We start from the raw sequence: 23177 nt of genomic DNA on the forward strand, positions 1-23177 counted from the left end.
AGATTGTTAAATTCAACCATCAAGGCTCCATTTTAGATAATTCACTTCCAATACTCTATTGTGGCACATTTTAGACGGATTTAAATCTGATGAAAAATATTCTAATTTGGACCTATTTAAGCAATGGAAATCATAATTGTTACGGCAACATAGTCCAATATCTTGTTCATTTTCTGTGCCACTGGGTTGCAAGCGGTCCAAACAAAGTTGTCTTCCCGCTTTCGTAGCGTTTGACAGTTTGAATAATTAGGATGGTTTTGTGGTTCGCAGTCAGGTTGCAAATGGATTGCACTTCAACTGTTAGTGGTTTTATTAAAAATGGACTCGTTATGAGGGCGGCTGGTTGTCTAATCGGGTGTGTGTGTGTGTGTGTGTGTGTGTGTGTGTGTGTGTGTGTGTGTGTGTGTGTGTGTGTGTGTGTGTGTGTGTGTGTGTGTGTGTTCTTGTATTTCTACCGTTCTTGAGACATCAACAAGGAAAAGTACCTTCTACATGAGGACCAGTGAACAAGTTAGGACATAAAGCATGGTCCCAATATGGAAAACCATTGCATCTAATAGAGAGCCAAATACTAGAGTCTGTGAACATTGCTCCAAAGTCAGGATTTTTTTGTTGACTTAATGTGCATTCAAAAGTAAACATTGGCAGGTGCAAAGGCAGCGATATATGATCAAAACAAGACGGCAGCTGAAGAAGGACTTCCCTGTTCATTCCCGGAAAAACCCGCCACGTCCCAAAAAGGAGGGATTTTTCAAATTGACTCTGTGTGGGTTTTAAAAGTGCTCCCCCTCTGGTCAACATTTGAAATAACAAGTGTGTGTAAGAAAGAGAAATGCACTCCATTTGGCCAAAATGTATAAAATAGATACATAAATATGTATATAGAGACATACTGTAATAACTTGAAGTAAATAATTAAAATTAAAAACCAATTACACACAAAAAAATTAAATAAATAAAATAGTACTAAAAGCAGTCTTTTTCTCACAATGTGTCAACTTTTTTCTTATAAAATCGGGAACAATTTCTCATATTTATTCTGCTTCTGTAAAATTGCAATACTTTCTCGTAAAATTTCTACTTTTTCATGTAAAATTATTACTTTTTAATGCAAAATGGTGACACTCCTCATATAAAATTCTGACTTTTATCACAATACTGCCAATTTTTTTGTTGTTCTTGTAAAATAGTGACATTTTTTGAGTAAAATTATGACTTTTGTCATAATTTTGCCAAGTGAAATTCCAAATAATATCATAACATTGCCAACATTTGACAGTTTTCTTCTAAAATTGTGACTTTTGTCGACTCTTTTAATAAAATTGCCAAAATGTTAAGCTTTTCTTGTGAAATTGCAACTGTTATTAAGTAAAATTCCAACTTTTATCATAATATTGCACAAATTTTCAGTTTTTCTTGTAACATTTTGACTTGCGTTGAGTGAAATGACGACTTTTATTATATTACTGCCAAAATTCTAAGTTTTTCTTGTGAAATTGTGACCCTTTTCTTGTGAAATTCCAACTCATTTTTCCCAACAAGCTTTTTTATATGTGTGTAGTTTGTATATATTATTAATGTTGTAAATACAAATCTTTACATATCTAGAAAAGGTTGTCCTAAAGAGGTAGCCATTATTTGGAGGTCTCAAGAATGTAAGAATTACAAGTGTGTGTGTGTGTGTGTGTGTGTGCGTGTGCGTGTGCGTGTGCGCTCTTGTATTGCTACCCTTCTTGAGACATCAACAAGGAAAAGTACCTTCTACATGAGGACCGGTGAACAAGTTAGGACATAAATCATGGTCCCAATACGGAAAACCATTGCATCTAATAGAGAGCCAAATACTAGAGTCTGTGAACATTGCTCCAAAGTCAGGATTTTTTTGTTGAGTTAATGTGCATTCAAAAGTAAACATTGACAGGTGCAAAGGCAGCGATATATGATGAAACAAGACGTCAGCTAAAGAAGGACTTCCCTTTTCATCCCCGGAAAAACCCGCCAGGTCCCAAAAAGGAGGGATTTTTCAAATTGACTGTGTGTGGGTTTTAAAAGTGCTCCCCCTCTGGTCAACATTTGAAATAACAAGTGTGTGTAAGAAAGAGAAATGCACTCCATTTGGCCAAAATGTATAAAATAAATAAATAAATATGTATATAGAGACATACTGTAATAACTTGAAGTAAATAATGAATATTAAAAACCAATTACCGGTACACACAAAAATGTGTCTTTTTCTCACAATGTGTCGACTTTTTTCTTAAAAAATCTGGAACAATTTCTCATATTTTTTCTGCTTCTGTAATATTGCAATATTTTCTCGTAAAATTTCTACTTTTTCATGTAAAATTATTACTTTTTAATGCAAAATGGTGACACTCGTCATATAAAATTCTGACTTTTATCACAATATTGCCAATTTTTTTGTTGTTCTTGTAAAATAGTCACATTTTTGGAGTAAACTTATGACTTGTTATAATTTTGCCAAGTGAAATTCCGATTATTATTATTATAACATTGCCAACATTTTACAGTTTTCTTATAAAATTGTGACTTTTGTCGACTCTTTTCATAAAATTGCAGAAATGTTAAGCTTTCCTTGTAAAATTGCGACTGTTATTGAGTAAAATTCCAACTTTTATCATAACATTGCACAAATGTTCAGTTTTTCTTGTAACATTTTGACTTGAGTTGAGTGAAATGACAACTTTTATTATAATACTGCCAAAATTCTAAGTTTTTCTTGTGAAATTGTGACCTTTTTCTTGTGAAATTCCAACTCATTTTTGTCAACTAGCTTTTTTATATTTGTATAGTATGTATATATTATTAATGTTGTAAATACAAATCTTTACATATCTAGAAAAGGTCGTCCTAAAAAGGTAGGCATTATTTGGAGGTCTCATGAATGTAAGAATTACAAGAATGTGTGTGTGTGTGTGTGTGTGTGTGTGTGTGTGTGTGTGTGTGTGTGTGTGTGTGTGTGTGTGTGTGTGTGTGTGTGTGTGTGTGTGTGTGTGTGTTGTTGTATTGCTACACTTCTTGAGACATCAACAAGGAAAAGTACCGTCCATATGAAGAGCGGTGAACAAGTTAGGACATAAATCATGGTCTCAATACGGAAAACCATTGCATCTATTAGAGAGCCAAATACTAGAGTCTGTGAACATTGCTCCAAAGTCAGGATTTTTTTGTTGACTTAATGTGCATTCAAAAGTAAACATTGACAGGTGCAAAGGCAGCGATATATGATCAAAACAAGACGGCAGCTGAAGGACTTCCCTGTTCATATGTATAAAATAAATAAATAAATATGCATATATAGAGACATACTGTAATAACTTGAAGTAAATAATGAAGATTAAAAACCAATTACACACAAAAAATTAAATAAATAAAAAAGTACTAAAAGCAGTCTTTTTCTCATAATGTGTCGACTTTTTTAAAATAAAATTGGAAACACTTCTCATATTTTTTCTGCTTCTGTAATATTGCAATATTTTCTCGTAAAATTATTACTTTTTGCTGTAAAATTATTACTTTTTAGTGCAAAATGGTGACACTCGTCATATAAAATTCAGACTTTTATCACAATATTGTCAATTTTTTTTTCTTGTAAAATAGTGAAATTTTTTGAGTAAAATTATGACTTTTGTCATAATTTTGCCAAGTGAAATTCCGATTATTATTATTATAACATTGGCAACATTTTACAGTTTTTTTTTTATAAAATTGTGACTTTTGTCGACTCTTTTCATAAAATTGCCAAAATGCTAAGCTTTTCTTGTAAAATTGCGACTGTTATTGAGTAAAATTCCAACTTTTATCATAACATTGCACAAATGTTCACTTTTTCTTGTAACATTTTGACTTGCGTTGAGTGAAATGACGACTTTTATTATAATACTGACAAAATTCTAAGTTTTTCTTGTGAAATTGTGACCTTTTTCTTGTGAAATTCCAACTCATTTTTCCCAACAAGCTTTTTTATATTTGCATAGTATGTATATATTATTAATGTTGTAAATACAAATCTTTATATATCTAGAAAAGGTCGTCCTAAAGAGGTAGGCATTATTTGGAGGTCTCATGAATGTAAGAATTATAAGTGTGTGTGTGTGTGTGCGTGCGTGTGCGTGTGCGTGTGCGTGTGCGTGTGCGTGTGCGTGTGCGTGTGCGTGTGTGTGTGTGTGTGTGTGTGTGTGTGTGTGTGTGTGTGTGTGTTTGTGTGTGTGTGTGGTATTAAATGCAAAGTGTCCTTTTATATGAAGAGAGGAATTCAGCATGGGCTTTATGACTAATATCCAATCTTTCTGTTCGTCTTTTTACACCAGCTTGCAAAAAAAGAAGGATAAAAACCCCACAAGTGGTCATTAGCAACGCCGAATTAATCAGAAATGGGAAAATTACTATTTAGTCCAACCATGGAATGTGGAGGTTTTTTTCCCAGTATTATGCAAGTCTTAGGGACAAAAAGTATGCTTAACTAAAAATGGTTAGTTCTTAAAATGGCTGGCCTATTTTTACATGAAACTATTCTTCACAGACATGCCACAAAAACAATGAGACCAACATCAACAACCATGAATTCATAACAAGGTGGAACCTGCATGATGCAAGATGCTTTAATATGAGGAGAATATCATTAAACTAATACTAATGTAGTAGTTTTGTTATAAAACTGACTACGAATTTTGTTTCTTATTAATGGGTGTCAACAGTATTAATTGTATATCAGCAAAAAAACAAACAAGAATGGGATTATATCAGTTTGCATGTAAAATATGCGATATAAGCGCTGCGATACAAGCAGTCCTGCAGTGTTTACTACAGTTAACATCTAAATGTCCTCCAATAAACACACAAGGTTGGTCTTTTCTTCTATTTCAGTCAAGTCATTTACAAAAGGTAAACATGGTAGTCTATAGGCTACTAGGAAGCAAGCAGCTACACAACAGCGAAGCGCACAATAGCACACAAGCTAGATATAGGTCATACTAATTGAACAATATTTTAGTCGAAAACAGCTCATTTATCAATATAGATAAGTATCAAATGATTATTATTTACACATGCAAATTCTCCAAGGCAGAAGCGTATTTGAATGAGTCCAGTAACAAACGTGTCCGCATCATTCAACTTACAGGGGACGGTGTGGCGCGGTTGGAAGAGTGGCTGTGCCAGCAACCTGAGGATTCCTGGTTCAATCCCCACCTTCCGTTGTCTCCTTGAGCAAGACACTTCACCCTTGCTCCTGATAGGTCGTGGTTAGGGCCTCGCATGGCAGCTCCCGCCATCAGTGTGTCAATGTGTGTGTGAATGGGTGAATGTGGAAATGGCGTCAAAGCGCTTTGAGTACCTTGAAGGTAGAAAAGCGCTATACAAGTATAACCCATTTACCATTTATAAGCTTAACTTAAAGGAGACCCATTAGGAAAAATTGCAAAATTGTGTGTTTGAGATCCTGAAAATGTGAAATCAAACTATGGCGGAGATATTTATAAAACAATCTTGCCTTCCTTCATACTTCCTCCAAACGAGCCTTTTAGAATTTGCCTAATTTGTGACGTTTTTCCCATTGGTGAATATATATATCCATATATGGTCAAAATGTACCCGTAAAGCCTTGCGCGAGTCCGCCATTGCTGTCATCAATAAGTTTCTTCTTTTTCCTTATTATATATATATATATACATATATAAAGATATACATATAAAGATATATATATATATATATATATATATATATATATATTATATTTGTTATTATTGTCTATTGTGTGCGAACTGTGGTGCTGAATTTCCCCCAGGGATCAATAAAGTACTTTCTATTCTATTCTATTATATTCTCTTGTTGTGGGGCAGACTGGCTCGTACATGCACATGCATCCTCCGCTCTCAAATTAGAGGATAGTTTGAACTTATATCTGCCCGTAGACTCGCTATGGAAGCAGTAGAAACTACAACATGGCTGACGGGAAGAAGACGCTGTCAAAGTGGAGGCACGTAAATAGGACCGCCCATAAAACATTAAAGTAGCTTTAAGGTAGTCTGTAAAATGTAATGTATGCAACATTTTGACCAAATAACCACCATTGCATGTTATGTGGTATGGTATAATGTGTGTCTTTATTACAAAAGCTTTTTTTGACACTGAATTTATGTAACGGAATTTTTTGTGTTTGAATTTTGTGAACCAAATTTTTTAAAATGAAATTATGCTGACTATTTCATTGAAAATAAAGTCAGTGTTTTAAAATTATGTATAAAAACATCAGTGTAAAAAAATTCAGTGTATAAAAAAAATATGTTAAAAAAATTCAGTGTATAAAAAAAAAATCAGTTAAAAAAATTTAGTGAATAAAAATTCAGTGTATTAAAAAATAATTTAAAAAAATTCTGTGTGTAAAAAAAAATGTTTTAAAAAAATGTGCTGCTTCAAAATGCAAGACTCACTTTTGGTCAATTAAAACTGAAGCAATCGATCCTGTCATAGAACCAGCCAATGAGGCATCAAGTTTTAAGTCACGTGACACGGGTCACGCAAAACAGCATAACAAAAAAATAGCCAAGTTAACTTGGCTATTGGAGGCACTAAAATTGCCATGTAAAATCGCTAATGCTAATTAGTAGCATGTCTATGGCAAATCCAATGTAAATTAACATTGAGCTAGAACATTTTGAAAAGTGGAGCCTTAAATCACAACATGACCCTCTTAATGAATTATTGTGGCCTTAAGGTGTCACAAAAAACAATGATCACACCACTTCAACTTAAAGACAGCACAAGTCCATTCCATACGGTTGATAAGTATGTTTTTTTTAATACCTATCTTTGTTCTGTTTGTATAATTGTACTTGATTCCACTTTACAAAATAAAAAATGTATTGTTCGTGCTGATATCGTATCGGATCAATATCGGATTCGGACAATATTCAACGTCCCAATATCGGAATGGGATCGGAAGTGAACAAGTTGTGTCGGGACACCGCTAACTTATAGTAGTATTTTTATGGCATAAAACTAGTAGTAATAGTTCTATGGCAGTAGAAAAAAATGTTGCATGTGGAAAAATGAAAAAAATGATCTATGGTTATCATCATCGTCTGGTACTGTGAGTCGGTTAGTTGGCTTTTAAATAAAAAATTAAGTTGTTGATATTTTAATGCCGAGTGGCCACACAAACATTTCCCAGAAGCCCTCAGAGCCTTTTCGGGTGGTGTTAAGTCGACGATGTTGGCGTTATCACGCTGTGCACAACACATGGTGACTAGCCGGGGAAAGAAAATATTTCCCTCAAAATCGCCCTCAAATGTGTTATAATCCGGGGAGAAAACACAAACCTTTTAAAAGTGGAACAAGGAGAAAAGTCTCACTCGAGCGTTCAGTAAACAGGAAATGGCAAACATCCCCCGGCTAACCACCTTAAAAACACACAATGTTAGAACAACATTCTCGTCCTACTTCCTGCCGGCTCTTATCTGACATCATTCTGTAGTTTAATGTCACGTTTACATTAAATACTGTAGAAAGTCATGTACCATACATATTAGTGAAATATTATATGGGCGACATGCTGACAAACAAACAAGAAAGTACCATCCAACCCAGGTCTTGAAGGGGTCTCCGTTAAGAATTCTGCCCTCTGTTTGGTCAGCAAAAGTGCAAAGTCAGCAATTCTATTGTTACAAAAATGCTAAAAGATATTTGTGTCATACAAAATATGTACATTTATAACAATATGCAAATATGTAAGATGGTTTAACAAAAGCTACCTGTTTATGGACCTACTCAAGACTCCAATTCCCGGCATCTGGGAATCAATACGGTACTTAAAAGTATGGATTTTTGGTACTTTTGCGTGTGTTGATGAATATGAATTCTTTTTGAGGATAACGTCTGCCAGGTTCAAACACTGATGACATCTTTTAATCAGACAAGAAGCAAGGAATCATGCAGAGACAGAGTTCAATTTAGCTCATGAGGAGAACGCATGGAGCTGCACACTTAATCACAGTCTCGCCCTACGCTCTAAGGTTCAGCTCCTGCGTTCCTCTATTTATTCAGGAGTTCCACAGTCCACAACACTAAGGCCGCCTCTAAAAGGAGTGGTCACATATATTATGCAAAACAGGTCCAGGACGCACGATACGTGACGGAATGTGCTGGGGGGGATTTTGCCTTGTCCCCGCTTCGTCTGCGTGTTGTCATCTTATCTTCATTGAGGTCCTTCAAGTCTCTGCTTCGTCTGCGTGCTGTCATTTTATCTTCGTTGAGGTCGTTGAAGTCCTTGGCTGTTAGCGGGCTAAAACAAAGATAACATCTGTGGCTGAGGCCACCCCTCAGACAAAAAGTTTTGTCCTTGCATAGATTACAAATAACTAAAGCAATGGACTTTAAGCATACTAAAGTTTGTGTGATAGTATATACATAATTATTCTAACACGTCTTAATTTTTTATTGCAAGATTTTAAAAATGAGTTGACTGATTGTTCTATCTTGTCTCATCATCACGTTTCTGAGTCTCATTTGGTTGCAAGTCCAAGACGTTAGATGGCAGTGGTGTATAGGTTAAGGTGTGTTGGTCATTGATTGATTGATTGATTGAAACTTTTATTAGTAGATTGCACAGTACAGTACATATTCCGTACAATTGACCACTAAATGGTAACACCCGAATAAGTTTTTCAACTTGTTTAAGTTGGAGTTCCAAGTTAATCAATTCATGGTAGTGGTCAGTTCAGGCTATGCTGTCTGGTGCGCCCTACAAAGTGTTAATACTGAAAGTATTGTACTTATTACGCACCAGCTGTTTGATTGATCTCCGTTGTAGTTTTCATTAACAAATTTGGAGGTGTTGAAATCGCCATGAAAAATCGCTAATTAGCATTAGCAGCATGTCAATAGCAAAGCCAATGTATAATAGCATCAAGTGAGCTCATTTTTGGGGAAAAAATGAAGCTTTACTTAACTTACGTTGAAATGTTTTTGGTGTCAGTGTTTTTGTTGGCATTGAAAATTGCAACAATACCGTGGGGTAGTTTGGCTGAGTCCGCTCTCAGTGCTGCTGGAGTGATCGCCAGGTGCCAAATTACGAAGAGCAACCGGGCGTGACGTCACATGCAACCAAAGTACTGAAACATAACACAAAAGTACCGAATTCGGTACCCATCCCTGCCGGTACTCAATGGTACCAATTTATTTATAAACTGTTTTTTTTTTTTTTTTTTACATTAACTGCGCTCTTCTGTTGTTGGATCTTGTTTTCTTACACTTCTGAGTCTCATTTGCCAGTATTATGAAGTAGACTTTGCATGCAGTTGCAATTCCAATATATTAAATGGCAGTAGTGTATAGACTATATAGTGTGTTGCCTAATCAGTGAGTAGTCTTTGCCATTAAGCTGAATCTAGTGTTTTGCTGCACCCTAAAAAGTGTTTAAACTGTAAGAATTATATGTATTACACACTAGCTGTTTGATTATGACACGCATCGTAGTTGTAGTTTTCCTTACCAAATTTGGAGGCGTTTAAACTGCCATGTAATAACGCTGATGCTAATTGGTAGCATGTCTACGGCAGATCCAATGTAAATTAGCATTGAGCTGGTACATTTTGAAAAGTGGAGCCTCATCAGAATCACAATCAGAAATACCTTATTGAACCCCGAGGGGAAATTAAGATTTTCAGCACAATCCCATTCAAGAGCAGACAAACATTACAGGGAGACAGAACAGGGTCAAACATTACAGGGAGACAGAACAGGATCAAACATTACAGGGAGACAGAACAGGATCAAAACATTACAGGGAGACAGAACAGGATCGCTGACGGGTCTACCAACTTCCGGCGCCCCTTACAAAAAAAGGTGAGAAACAGGTAAACGCTGGGGTGAGAGAAAAAAAATGCAGTCTAAGCCTGGGCCCAAGGGCAAAAAAAACTAATAGCCATAGCACACATAAACATGTGTGTAAGAGGGAAACATCAAAGAACAAAGAACACAAAGGACGTTAAAGACATTAAAAGAGCATAGCTGATGCAACCAGCCATTTCTATATACAGCTACAAAAAAAATTAAAAATAAATAAAAAATAAAACATATACAAACCCCGTTTCCATATGAGTTGGGAAATTGTGTTAGATGTAAATATAAACGGAATACAATGATTTGCAAATCATTTTCAACCCATATTCAGTTGAATATGCTACAAAGACAACATATTTGATGTTCAAACTCATAAACTTTATTTTTTTTGCAAATAATCATTAACTTTAGAATTTGATGCCAGCAACACGTGACAAAGAAGTTGGGAAAGTTGGCAATAAATACTGATAAAGTTGAGGAATGCTCATCAAACACTTATTTGGAACATCCCACAGGTGAACAGGCAAATTGGGAACAGGTGGGTGCCATGATTGGGTATAAAAGTAGATTCCATGAAATGCTCAGTCATTCACAAAAAAGGATGGGGCGAGGGTCACCACTTTGTCAACAAATGTGTGAGCAAATTGTTGAACAGTTTAAGAAAAACCTTTCTCAACCAGCTATTGCAAGGCATTTTGGGATTTCAACATCTACGGTCCGTAATATCATCAAAGGGTTCAGAGAATCTGGAGAAATAACTCCACGTAAGCAGCTAAGCCCGTGACCTTCGATCTCTCAGGCTGTACTGCATCAACAAGTGACATCAATGTGTAAAGGATATCACCACATGGGCTCAGGAACACTTCAGAAAACCACTGTCACTAAATACAGTTGGTCGCTACATCTGTAAGTGCAAGTTAAAGCTCTACTATGCAAAGCGAAAGCCATTTATCAACAACACCCAGAAACGCCGCCGGCTTCTCTGGGCCCGAGATCATCGAAGATGGACTGATACAAAGTGGAAAAGTGTTCTCTGGTCTGACGAGTCCACATTTCAAATTGTTTTTGGAAATATTCGACATCGTGTCATCCGGACCAAAGAGGAAGCGAACCATTCAGACTGTTATAGGCGCAAAGTTCAAAAGCCAGCATGTGTGATGGTATGTGGGTGTATTGGTGTCTAAGATATGGGTAACTTACACATCTGTGGAGGCACCATTAATGCTGAAAGGTACATACAGGTTTTGGAACAACATATGCTGCCATCTAAGCGCCGTCCGTCTTTTTCATGGACGCCCCTGCTTATTTCAGCAAGACAATGCCAAGCCACATTCAGCACGTGTTACAACAGCGTGGCTTCGTAAAAAAAGAGTGCGGGTACTAGACTGGCCCGCCTGCAGTGCAGACCTGTCTCTCATCGAAAATGTGTGGCGCATTATGAAGCGTAAAATACGACAGCGGAGACCCCGGACTGTTGAACGACTGAAGCTCTACATAAAACAAGAATGGGAAAGAAAGCTTCAACGATTAGTTTCCTCAGTTCCCAATCGTTTATTGAGTGTTGTTAAAAGAAAAGGTGATGTAACACAGTGGTGAACATGCCCTTTCCCAACTACTTTGGCACGTGTTGCAGCCATGAAATTGTAAGTTAATTATTATTTGCAAAAAAATAAATAAAGTTTATGAGTTTGAACATCAAATATCTTGTCTTTGTAGTGCATTCAATTGAATATGGGTTGAAAAGGATTCCGTTTATATTTATATCTAACACAATTTCCCAACTCATATGGAAACGGGGTTTGTACACTGTGGTGGCGTTATTGTACGTTCAAATGTTTTCTATTAGCCATACTTGCTTTGTTGCCATGGCAAATTGTAACTTTGGACTCTGAGTGCCTCTTGAGTGCTTGTTTCCCCGCCAAACGCTTGAGCCAATTTTAAGTCTGCAACTGGACGTCTGCAACGAATGCGGTCAGTACCTCCAAACGTAGCCATCTCTAACGAACCTGCAAAGAGTTGCACCCCTCGTGGCTACACATGTTTAACAGCGCCCCCTAAAGGGCTCCGGTGCTCCCACGTAACCAACCATGTCCACCTTCTCAAGGTGTCGTTCAGGCACAAAGGTGCTCGCACACAACGGCCGCAAAAGTCGCGGCAGCTGTGGCTTCCGCCTGGTAGATGGATTAATGTCTGGTAATCACGCTTTAATTATCACGCCCATCTGCTGGTGTGCTTCCTGAAAGTGCGGCACCTTGTTCCAATAAAAAAAAAAATAGGGAAAAAAGACCCAGCTGAAAGCCAAGCAGGCCTCTCCTGGGAGTCGCTTTGAATGTCACCAGGCGGGCGACTTCTTCTGTGAGGAAGGCTGCTATGTTGTGTTCCAAGAACATTTGGAGGCATTAGAGAGGAGGATGGGGGGGTTACAGGTTCAACGCCAGCAGCCATGGCGACCTGCACTCACTGTTGGCACTATAGTGTCTGACTAAAGTGTTTTATTGTGTCTTGTAGATGCCGTCCATCAGGGGCATATTTGAGCACATGAGGACAGCCTGTCGTCACGTCCGCTTGGCCAACCAAAAAGTAACCACAGAACACCATAGTGTTCTGTGGTTACTTTTTGGTTGGCCAACGGTTTACGTTGTATTGTGCACCCTGACGGCAAGTGTGGGAATCTTTTTCTATTTTATTTTGTATTATTATTTATTTATTTTTTTTATAAACCTTTATTTATACATTTCAACATTTACAAAACAGTTGAAAATAATAATCAAAGTAAATACAAAAACAGTACAAAAACAGTACAAAGCATCGCCAGGGGGTTGTAAATTCAAAGTAACTAAAATAGAATACAAAATATATATATATACTGTGTATATATATAATAAACAAAGTGCAAAGCCATAGGCTCACTAAATTTCAGCAAATAACTTAAATTTGGAACACAGCATTATTGTTTTCACAGCTTTTTGGTTGTTAGAGGTAGAAAGTGTTTTAATGTAGAGTTCTAAATATTTTTTAAAGGCACAAAAACTGATCGGGTATTGAGAAACTTACATTTATGAATATAAAACTTAGCCAATAGTATAATGAGGTTGCAAAGGTAAAATTCCTTTTCCAATTTTTTTTCATACAGTGTAAATCCAAGTGTGGGAGTCGGTTCTGAAGTATGAAGTAAGGAGACGTAACTTCGTCATCTCGCCTGGTTATTGACTCCAACCCAGAATATTACACTGCCCATACCTATGCTTCTTCAAAGGCTGTGCTACTGGCTGCAAAGCATTGCACTTTGAAATACAACAATGAGTAGAGAGGAGTGTTATGTGTGTATATGTGTAAATAAATGAACACTGAAATTCAAGTATTTATTTTATATATATATATATATATATATATATATATATATATATATATATATATATATATATATATATATAATTAAATACACATATTTATATATATATATATATATATATATATAGCTAGAATTCCTTGAAAGTCAAGTATTTATTTTATATATATATATATATATATATATATATATATATATATATATATATATATATATATATATATATATATATATATATATATAAGAAATACTTAAATTTAAGTGAATTCTAGCTATAAATATACTCCTCCCCCTTAACCCTCCCACCCCCCCCACCACCCACCCCAATCTCCCGAATTTGGAGGTCTCAAGGTTGGCAAGTATGATCAGGGGTGTCCTAAGTCATTGCCCCCAATAATCGAATTGATTGGTTAATTGTGGTTCCCAAAGATTCACACGACCTTGACATGTTTACTCTCTGTCACATGTTGGAATTTGTAATGAAGCACTCGTGCAACCCCCGAACCATGATACTAGCACCACCTTGCTTCACACACTTATCTTGCAACTCACTTGTGTTGCCAGACATTTACCCGGGTGTGTGTGGACTTATTGATCCATGCAAACTGCACACAGACTACTCTCAAGTTTGCCTTTCGTAAAACTGACGCTTGAAAAGACACACAGACTGCAAAAAAAGTCAGTGTTCAAAAACAAGAAAAGAAAATATGAAAATGAGGGGTATTTTATTTGAACTAAGCAAAATTATCTGCCAATAGAACAATAAAATGTGGCTTCTCAAGACTTTCCAAAACAAGTCAAATTAGCTAACTCCAATTAACCCAAAAATACCTTAAAATAAGTATATTCTCACTAATAACAAGTGCATTTTTCTTGGTAGAAAAAAAAAGAGACCTTTTTGCTCAATATGTTGAAAAATATTCTTAAATGAAGTAAATGCTAGTGCCATTATCTTGACATAATGATATGCGCTCGGCATTACATTTGCTTATACTCATACTTGCCAACCTTGAGACCTCCGATTTCGGGGGGTGGGGGTGGGGGCGTGGTCGGGGGTGGGGCGGGGCGTGGTTAAGAGGGGAGGAGTATATTGACAGCTAGAAATTACCAAGTCAAGTATTTCATATATATTATATATATATATATAGATATAGATATATATAGATATATATAGATATCTACATCCTGAAAATATGCAAACAAAACTGTGTTTAGATAATTGATACTTCAAACTTGCATGAATAAATATTAAGGAATATAACATAACTTGGCTTCTGAGAGTTTCAAAATGTAATGAATAAAATGCTAAAGTTGTTGATAAACAAGCAATTATTTTAATAATTAAATATGGTCATTTTAAATGAATTATTATGATAATTTAAAATCAATTATTTCAAATATGTTTATTTTAATACATAATTCTATCGCTGGATGTAATAAGGAGTCACGAAAAAATACAAATAAAAATACAATTAATTTTGATGTTTTTAGCAAAATATAGTAAACATTTTATTTTTATTTTTTTTTAATTAATAAATATATTTATTTTTAGGTAAAATAAACATAATAATACAATTTATCTCTAGTCTGGATGATTTAGTTATTGTCACCCTGTTGTCCTCCCGTCATGAAAAAAGGCTGTCCTCACTCAGGTCCGCATGGAGCTGGAGGGGGCGTGGCTTCCAGTTCCGGCTGAAAATCGGGAGATTTTCGGGAGAATATTTGTCCCGGGAGTTTTTCGGGAGAGGCGCTGAATTTCGGGAGTTTCCCGGAAAATTCGGGAGGGTTGGCAAGTATGCTTATACTAAAAACAAATGTATTGTTCTTAATGGAAATTCAACAAGGGGTACTACTCTCGGGGTCTCCTAGCCGCTCAGACAAATCATATGGTCTAAAAATGCATTTTTCCATCGACAACATGACATCATCGCGCCAAGTGCGTGCTCTTTCAGTCAACTAGTGCGCATATATACAGCACGGAACCCCGGCCAAAATGTTTTTAATTGTAATTTTGAAGAATTTATCTGAATGTGCATGAACTATTTCTGTTCAAAATTGTTCAAAATGTTGAATGTTTAAATATTAACTGTCAGTTTGCTGTACTGTACTATTGTTTCATTGAAAATAAAACAGCAAAGTCCATTTGGCTGTCATCTGTTTTAATTATGAGACACAATTGTGTCAAAGTCATGATTTTATTTTTTTTTCATGCTTGAAATAAGAAATTATTACTTTAAAAAAAAGTATTTTTATACTTGTGAGTGTTGATGACACAGCTTTGCATCAGTTGATATTCTAGTTTCAAGCATGTTTACTCAATATAGGTCATCAAATCTCAGCTACAAGCTGTAATATCTTACTGAGATCATATAGGACCAAAACACTTAAAACAAGTAAAACACTCTAACATAAAATCTGCTTAGTGAGAAGAATTATCTTATCAGACAGAAAATAAGCAAAATCACCCTTATTTGAGATATTTAATCTTACTTAGATTCCAGTTTTTGCAGTGCAGACAAACGAGAGAGATTATAATTCCGTGAATCGGTAGAAGAAGATCAAAGTGTAGTCATTATTTGCGACACAAAGTGATGTTTTCGCAGACGCCAATGGCCGCCGCGTTGCACGCCCCCTACCCCGGCAAGGAAGCGTACGCAGCCGAGTCAGCAGCTACAATTATCCGTGCACACAATCGCCCTCCGCACACAGAAAAAGGTAATTTTGCATGCCTTTGCACTGATCAAAGCTACGTGAGCGTTTGTCTGTGTTCCCGCGGAATTTGTTTGCCATCTCATTAAAAGTTTATCTTTCGCCATAACTTAATTGCCGCCGGTGGAAACAGATGTCTCGACACCTTTCATTAGGAGAGGCCGGGCTGCTGGGATCCAAGAGCGCCGCTCCGCAGGCCGCCACAAAGACGAGGGGTTTGGGGGGGGATGTGCGCTCATTGGATTAGCCGCCGAGTCAAATGAAAATTAAATAGCGTCTTAATTTAGCTTTCAGCTGAACAACACAACATTCTTTGGAGTTTAATGAGTCTCCGTTGAGCGCTCACGCCGAGTGTTGCATGACCAAGAGTTTAATTACGTTAGCGAGCAGATATATGACGATGTGGCGCTTTTTTTTTTTTTGGTTTGTTTGCTCTCAACGCAACAACGCATCCCTCCAGCGGTCGTCGGGGCGAAACGACACAGACGGGCGTTTAGAGCGATGTAATGACGCGCGGACCTAAAGGTCGTGTCGTTCCCGCACGTCGTACTCCGTAGCGCTGATGGCGGCTAAACGCCACATGCGAGGCAATAAACTGAACGGAAAGGACAACCGTGGCTCTTGTTTGTATTTTACTGAACATAAAAAGGATGAACTTTTCTCTGCTTCTCTCCCAACACAACATGAATGTCGAGGCCTCGACTGACAACATCAATCCAATCCAATGCAATCCACTTTATTTATATAGCACATTTAAAGGGGAACATTATCACCAGACCTATGTAAGCGTCAATATATACCTTGATGTTGCAGAAAAAAGACCATATATTTTTTTTACCGATTTCCGACCTCTAAATGGGTGAATTTTGGCGAATTAAACGCCTTTTTAGTATTCGCTCTCGGAGCGATGACGTCACAGCGTGGCGTCACATCGGGAAGCAATCTGCCATTTTCTCAAACACCGAGTCAAATCAGCTCTGTTATTTTCCGTTTTTTCGACTGTTTTCCGTACCTTGGAGACATCATGCCTCGTCGGTGTGTTGTCGGAGGGTGTAACAACACGAACAGGGACGGATTCAAGTTGCACCAGTGGCCCAAAGATGCAAAAGTGGCAAGAAATTGGACGTTTGTTCCGCACACTTTACCGACGAAAGCTATGCTACGACAGAGATGGCAAGAATGTGTGGATATCCTGCGACACTCAAAGCAGATGCATTTCCAACGATAAAGTCAAAGAAATCTGCCGCCAGACCCCCATTGAATCTGCCGGAGTGTGTGAGCTATTCAGGAACAAAGGACCTCGGTAGCACGGCAAGCAATGGCGGCAGTTTGTTCCCGCAGACGAGCGAGCTAAACCCCCTGGATGTCTTGGCTCACACCGTCCCTTATGCCACCGAAGATGATCAAGAGAAGAATATCGACCCTAGCTTCCCTGGCCTGCTGACATCAACTCCAAAACTGGACAGATCAGCTTTCAGGAAAAGAGCTCAGATGAGGGTATGTCTACAGAATATATTAATTGATGAAAATTGGACTGTCTGCACTCTCAAAGTGCATGTTGTTGCCAAATGTATTTCATATGCTGTAAACCTAGTTCATAGTTGTTAGTTTCCTTTAATGCCAAACAAACACATACCAATCGTTGGTTAGAAGACGATCGCCAAATTCGTCCTCGCTTTCTCCCGTGTCGCTGGCTGTCGTGTCGTTTTCGTCGGTTTCGCTTGCATACGGTTCAAACCGATATGGCTCAATAGCTTCAGTTTCTTCTTCAATTTTGTTTTCGCTACCTGCCTCCACACTACAACCATTCGTTTCAATACATGCGTAATCTGTTGAATCACTTAAGCCGCTGAAATCCGAGTCTGAATCCGAGCTAATGTCGCTATAGCTTGCTGTTCTATCCGCCATGTTTGTTTGTATTGGCTTCACTATGTGACGTTACAGGAATATGGACGGATGTATATAACGATGGTTAAAATCAGGCCTTTTGAAGCTTTTTTTTAGGGATATTGCGTGATGGGTAAAATTTAGAAAAAAACTTCGAAAAATAAAATAAGCCACTGGGAACTGATTTTTAATGGTTTTAACCCTTCTGAAATTGTGATAATGTTCCCCTTTCAACAACAAAATGTTTCCAAAGTGCTGCACAGCAATATCAAAAACACTATTCTAATATTATCCTTAGCTCCACCAATGACAAAAAATAAATACATATGAAACAATATAAAATAAATATGATTAAAAACGATTTTAAAGGATAAAACCAATTAAAACAGTAAACAGAAATCTAAATTTTAAAAACGCAGAGGACAGAGGACCACCCAACTCACATAGTGTTAAAAGCCAGAGAATAAAAGTGGGTCTTAAGACGAGACATAAAACACTCCACTGCGGGAGCAGTTTGAACATGGAGGGGCAGAGTGTTCCAGAGCTTAGGGCTGACCACAGAGAAGGCGCTGTCTCCCCTGGTTTTAAAGGCCTACTGAAACCCACTACTACCGACCACGCAGTCTGATAGTTTATACATCAATGATGAAATCTAAACATTGCAACACATGCCAATACGGCCCGGTTAGTTTACTAGAGTGCAATTTTAAATTTCGCGCGAAACATCCTGCTGAAAACGTCTCGGTATGATGACGTCAGCGCGTGACGTCACGGATTGTAGAGGACATTTTGGGACAGCATGGTGGCCAGCTATTAAGTCGTCTGTTTTCATCGCAAAATTCCACAGTATTCTGGACATCTGTGTTGGTGAATCTTTTGCAATTTGTTCAATGAACAATGGAGACAGCAAAGAAGAAAGCTGTAGGCGGGAAGCGGTGTATTGCGGGCGGCTGCAGCAACACAAACACGGCCCGTGTTTCATTGTTTACATTCCCGAAAGATGACAGTCAAGCTTTACCATTGGCCTGTGGAGAACTGGGACAACAGAGACTCTTACCAAGAGGACTTTGAGTTGGATACGCAGACACGGTACCGTGAGTATGCATGCAGCTGCGGCTTCCAAACATTTGATCGCTTGCCCGTACGTGCGTGCCGCTATGTGCATGTCACGTACGTAACTTTGGGGACTTTGGGGAAATATATGTGCTGTATGAACTTTGGGGAGGTGAACGGTACTTTGGGCTGTGGGATTGAGTGTGTTGTGCAGGTGTTTGAGTTGTATTGGCGGGTTATATGGACGGGAGGGGGGAGGTGTTTGTTATGGGGGATTAATTTGTGGCATATTAAATATAAGCCTGGTTGTGTTGTGGCTAATAGAGTATATATATGTCTTGTGTTTATTTACGCTCCCACTGCCCTCTAGTCCTTCACTCTCACTTTCCTCATCCACAAATCTTTCATCCTCGCTCAAATTAATGGGGAAATCGTCGCTTTCTCGGTCCGAATCACTCTCGCTGCTGGTGGCCATGATTGTAAACAATGTGCAGATGTGAGGAGCTCCACAACCTGTGACGTCACGAGCATATCGTCTGCTACTTCCGGTACAGGCAAGGCGTTTTTATCAGCGACCAAAAGTTGCAAACTTGATCGTCGATGTTCTCTACTAAATCCTTTCAGCAAAAATATGGCAATATCGCGAAATGATCAAGTATGACACATAGAATGGACCTGCTATCCCCGTTTAAATAAGAAAATCGCATTTCAGTAGGCCTTTAAGTCTGGTCATGGGCACTACGAGCTGGAGCTAGCTCTCAGACCTCAGAGCGCGCGAAGGAGTGTAAATCTGGATGAGGTCCGAGATATACTGAGGTGCCAGTCCATGTAAAGCTTTAAAAGGATCAAAGGATATGGCAAACATTTTGTTATTTGTATTTGAGTAAAACAAGTTTTTATCAATCAATCAATCAATCAATCAGTTTATTTATATAGCCCTTAATCCATACTTAATCCAGACCTCCGAATTCGGGAGATTTGCGGGGGGAAGGGGGGTTTGAGGTGGGCGGGGCCGGGGGGAATGACATGTTCATATCATGGTATTCCCATTTCTTGATATTTAATTTGATAATACATATAATAATCAAAATCGTTCAGAATTGTTGTATTTAACTTATTCGTGTTTCTCAAAAACTATAAACGGGCAGCACGGTGAAAAGGGGTTAGTGCATCTGCCTCACAATACGAAGGTCCTGAGCAATGTTCCCTCAAAAGGCGCGCCTGTGCAATTGCGCCTGCTCAAGCGTCCTCTGCGCACGGCAAATCTATGCCACGCACAAAATCAAATAAAAAAATAAGCGCATCACAATTTTTGACACGACACGGTCACGACAGAGAAAACAGTTTTCGTCATCATTGTTCAAATATTGTAACGTCTGTCGAGACGCTTTGAGGACATAAATTCCATCCATCACTTTACTGAGCAAAACTCTTTATTGTCGGCCATAAACACATCACCAAAACATTAGTTAAAAAAAATGATATCTAGCAAAACTGGTCATTTTCTGCAGTACAAACCAGACCAAAAGCAACTTTGTTATATCAACAGCAGCCGCTCGCTCTTTCTCACTTGCGCCAACACATGCACATATGGCACTTAGCCAGTGATGCGTTTACAGCCACACAAAAAGTCGGAACTACTCCAACATCACACATAAAGTGTAATTCCAGGTCGTTACACTATGATTTACCAATCAAATGTGTGCTTATTCTACTGTCATTTATTATGAATCTTAATTTATAAATATTAATCATGAAATGCTGTTAGTATATTAAATAAATACTAATAAAAATATATTTTTTATAAACAGGAAGTTGCCGGAATGTACAGATGATCACCTGCTTACATCTCATTGTGCAACATGTGAATGTTTTAATGGGAACTAACTGCAATGTCTGAAAGGGGTACAAATTATTTCCAAAGCAAGACCTCCACCCAGACAAACAATACAAGTACACAGTTCATGAAAAACAATATTTTTTATTATTGTCATTGTAAGTGGGCCTAAACACTTATATTAGAACATAATCTCATGGAAATGACTGCTGTCATTTGATTATAATAATAAGAGAATGTTGTCTGTCTATCTGTGTTGGCCCAGTGATGAGGTGGCGACTTGTCCAGGGTGTACTCCGCCTTCCGCCCGAATGCAGCTGTGATAGGCTCCAGCGACCTCCCGCGACCCCAAAAGGGACAAGCGGTAGAAAAATGGATGGATGGAAAAACTATAAACTAAGTTTATTTTCTTTTAATTGTTTTTTTAAGTAAACATCCTACGGGGCTCTCATTTAGTCCTGCTACTGCCACACATTATTTTTCCGTATAGTACGTAATATTTCAACTCAGTGCAGTCCTTTTACCAATACGTTCATTTTTTTCAAATACATTTAATGAATCACTGTAATGTCTTTAGCATGAATGATAGTTGCCCTCCAGGGGGTTCTTTGGACCACCAAGCACTGACATGACAGCCCGGTTCAGGTTCACAATACGGTTTTATTTTTCAATAAACTCTGTCTCTTGCTTTCCAGCAATTGTTTTTGTGTCCGTCTCAGGCTCGCTCTCGCTCTTACTCCAGCTCCAACACCTCTCTCCTCCCGGCTGCTGCCTTGTAACAGAGCGACAGGTGATTAGATAACAAGGCCAAGGTGGGCCATCTACGCACCTGTCGCTGATTTCGAAGCCGGTCCTGGCACACCCCGCTTCGCTGCAGACCCGCAGGCCACGCCCCCCTCCACAGTCCTTTATTTCCTAATTCGTACGAATAACTCACTTTCAGTCGTCTTACTCAAATGAGTCGGCTTTGGAACCTCGTACAAAAAAAAAATGTGACGTGTATTTTAGGATTTAAATTCGAAAAATACTTTAAGCGTTACAACAAGCAAATGACTGAGTCGGGAAAATTACCCTTTTTTAAAATCAAATGTAATGTCTGCGTATCGATATGAATGTATATATCAATATTTCATATATTTGTGCTCTTCATTTTGCAGTTATTTTGTCATTAAAGGAGTATGTCTGCAGTGTTTCCGGCCCAATAAATACGAGCTGCGTATTGCAAATGGCCCTATGGCCGCACATTGGACACCCGATGTGTGTGAAAGACAAAGTTAAGGGATTCAAATGACAGAATAAGAGCTACTTTAAGATACAGCAAATCCCTTTAATATTGGATTACAGTTGATTTTCCAAATCCCTTATTAGCTCGTCAAACCTGCGTCTTAACCATGAAGGCTCGTTAATGGTGATGACATTGCGGCACAGCAGGAAGTAGACGGAGTCTCACCCATCAATTCTGCTTCATGAAATGAGAAATGCACAGCAGTAAATGGTCACTACCTATCCCACAGGCACCGAAAAGGCAGAATGACAGTGTAGGTGCGCTGCTTATGTATTTAGGTATTTATTTATTAACAGACAGGAAGTAAACACATTATCCAAAAGCGGTACGACAACAAGAAAAATATGCTTCTTCCTGCTCCTTTTCGGACAACATGATGTTACCGAATGTAACTGCATGGTTAGGGTTAGGGTTAGGGTTAGGGTTAATTCAATATTCCGACCATTTCAGTTTTAACAAAACAACATGTAATATTTGTCCCATTGAAGAATTAATAGTAAGTAGAAAAAGCAATTTCAGTAGAAATTGTGTGTGAATGTTGAAAAATTGAAGCACAACTGGAATGCTAACAGTTATCACTCTAGTTAGGTAGTGTTCGGTAACAAAAAAACACAACTCTTAGGTTTATACCTGCAAAATGAGCTACAAAAGCATGTTAGCATGAAAATGTCAGCATGCCAACAGTTAGAAATCTGACTGTAAAGTGTATTCCTGCAAAAATAACTGAACAAAAAATAAAGCTAACATGCTAGGGTTAACATGCTAACAGTAAGCATGCGTCAAAAACCAAAATATATTTCTCAGAAGTTAATATCTGTAAAATAAACCAATAAAGCTAGTATGCAAATGTTACCATGTTTACATGGTAACGATAATAAACTTACCATTGTGTCAAGTGCCAACATATATGACCCAAGTGTATACCTGGAAACATAGCTAAAAGAAAAAAAAATGCTACGGTTAGCATGCTAACAGTAAACATGCGTCAAGTACAAAAATATATTCCTCAAAAGTTAATATCTGTAAAATAAGCCATTAAAGCTAGCATGCAAATGTTAGCATGTTTACATGGTAACAATAGTAAACTAGCTTTTGTGTTAAGTGCCAAGATATATGACCCAAGTGTATACCTGGAAACATAGCTAAAAAAAAAAAATGCTAAGGTTAGCATGCGAACAGTAAACATGCGTCAAGTA

The 23177-nt window shown here is 37.8% G+C and overlaps 1 long non-coding RNA gene across 1 annotated transcript in view; it reads left to right on the plus strand.

Annotated features, from left to right (window-relative positions):
* LOC133609210 (uncharacterized) overlaps window positions 1-15368 on the plus strand; it is a 117975-nt gene extending 102607 nt beyond the window's left edge. Inside the window, exon 3 of the long non-coding RNA XR_009815673.2 lies at window positions 14863-15368. This is a non-coding gene — a long non-coding RNA (uncharacterized lncRNA). The remainder of the gene's footprint in view (window positions 1-14862) is intronic.
* Window positions 15369-23177: the final 7809 nt, after the last annotated feature.

Source organism: Nerophis lumbriciformis, linkage group LG07 (assembly GCF_033978685.3).
Source record: "Nerophis lumbriciformis linkage group LG07, RoL_Nlum_v2.1, whole genome shotgun sequence".
Classification (NCBI taxonomy): domain Eukaryota; kingdom Metazoa; phylum Chordata; class Actinopteri; order Syngnathiformes; family Syngnathidae; genus Nerophis; species Nerophis lumbriciformis.